Consider the following 2,432-nt stretch of genomic DNA (forward strand, 5'->3'; position numbering starts at 1 on the left):
CCCCTATATATTTCCTCATTGTAATTTCTCCTATATCCCCCCTGTTGCGTTATTTTGGGTCCGTGAATCCTTCTCAGAATTTTCCTTTCAATCTTCAGGACCCTATCCAGGCTCGGAAGGCTGACTGTTTCCATACCAAACAGCATCACTGCCCTTACTACTGTACTGTAGTGTCTTGTATTGGAGGACAAATTTTTCTTGTTGTTGACGTTTCTGGTGGCCAAGTCCAATCTTTCCCGTTTGGCTATTCTTTCTTCTATGGATGCCCTATCCGAACCGTTGCTGCACATTTTCTACTAATACATTTGATTTATCATTAATACATCGTCGTTTCATACTTTCTGATCCATTTTTAAACTTTATGTTAATTATTGATGGTTAATCAAGTGCATTTCATGAAACTTTTTAAAAAGTCTAAGAACTAATTTAAATTTAAAGGTGCAGTCAGATGACCATAGAGTAAGGATATCCGAATCCTCTTTAATTACTTAAATGATAAAGAAAAATATCCAACTATATAAAGAAGTCATTGCGTCATTTTTTCACATTACAATGTTGGATTTCCTGAATTACGTTATTCAGTTAACTACAGTCTAGTAATTCATCTATTAAGTCTATTACCAATTCTGGACATAGTTAATTTCAGAAAAAAAAGAGTAACTGTAGTAGCATGAGCGGAATATCAACCAGTTTATTTTGATTATGAATGTTGCATTATTATTTAATTAATAACAATGCACTTGGATATTATCCGTTGGCAATGGACTAGATAACTGAATTATTAAACTATAGTTGACGGAATGACTTCTTTATAATTTGATATTTTCTTTATATCATTTAAGTTATTGTTATTAAAGAGGTTTCGGATAATATTCTTACTCTATGGTCATCTGATTGCATCTTTATAACGAAAATTTTTTAAAAAGACAACTGATCAACTATAGCTAAACTAAGCTTCACTCATTAAATTTTGGGGAATAACTTGGAAAGGATAAATTAAAATAAGTTTCAGAAGAAATGAAAATGATAAAGAGAGACGAGAATTTCTTGCAAAAAATAATATGTCTTTCTTTGACAACTATTTTTATATTGATATTCATCGAAATACCATATATAAGCCATAGAAACAAGGTAAGATTGTAATTTTTGTAGATATTTATGGATCTCTTTTTTAATTAAATTTTTTTTCAAGCATTGTTTAATTGGTCCCAAATGACACTGAATTTTCTCTACTCTATTGAGAAATTTAAGATAAAAAAAAATAAATGTTTTTTTGTCCTATTGTATAACATTCTGAATGAACCTATGGACGGTAGTCATTGTGCCAAATAAAAAGACACCTTTGATTTTGGAAATTTTTTAACTTTAAATTTTACAAATATTACGAACGGTGGTATTAATTATTATGAGTAGGTAATAATTACTTCACATCAAAAAATATATAATTAAATTTGTTTAGTCCACAGCAGTGTGATTTTTTTACGTTTCGGGGTTATAAGATAGGTTATAAGACATTAATTAGGTGGAAGACACCAGAAACCGCTTGAATTGGGGTTACCTAGCTGGGACAGGGACAACCAGACCTGATAGGGCTAATCCATTAGACTTTGGACCAGTAGACTTGGCAGTTAACACTCACTCAGCTACAAGCGCTTGAAGAGACATCATGACAGGTTAGAAGCAGGTAGCGAGTGTGAAAATGGGGGCACCCAGCCTGGAAGTCAGCATTCATCTCAGCAGCGGCAACACATACAAGTGACCCATCTTAATATGGGGATCTACTCGCTCAGACAGTGACTCCTCATCATCAACCCTTCGATCTTTCCTATCTTCTAAATTCATTTAACATTATTAATAATATTATATCCTCTTTGGCTCACCAATAAACCACTATGAACAATTATTATTATAGACTATATCCTTTAGTTCTGTAATGCTGTGCAAAACAGCATATACGATCTACACCTAGACCCCTTACTGGTGAAGTTAGGAACACCGGACAATGGACTCAGTCAGTGCCTGTCATTGGAAGTGTAAGGTTGTTACGGTCTGCACCTCACTAGTCAACTGTCTTGCTGCTGACGTCACCAACATCATATAATCCGTATTATATATATATATTTATCAATAAAGAGGATTTGAAAATAAAAATAAAAAAGTCACCAACGGTTTTTGAAAACTGCAGAGTCATTGTCACGTGGTTTTTTAGCTTCCCCTCACTATGTGAGGGCGCGTGAGTAAGCAGTTTCTCTTTAAAGTTTTTTTAAATCTATAATTTAAATCCTAGTTTCTAATACCAAATATTAAGTTTATCTTTTATTTAAGTTTAAGTTTATTAAGTTTTTATTTTATTTTTCTAACATGACGAATCCAACTGCAATGGTTGTAGATCACAATACAGACAAAACAAAACAGACATCTCCCAACCCCCC

This window comes from Halyomorpha halys, unplaced genomic scaffold (genome assembly GCF_000696795.3).
Source record: "Halyomorpha halys isolate HHAL.00 unplaced genomic scaffold, Hhal_1.1 Scaffold3190.1, whole genome shotgun sequence".
In the NCBI taxonomy this organism is placed as follows: Eukaryota; Metazoa; Arthropoda; class Insecta; order Hemiptera; family Pentatomidae; genus Halyomorpha; species Halyomorpha halys.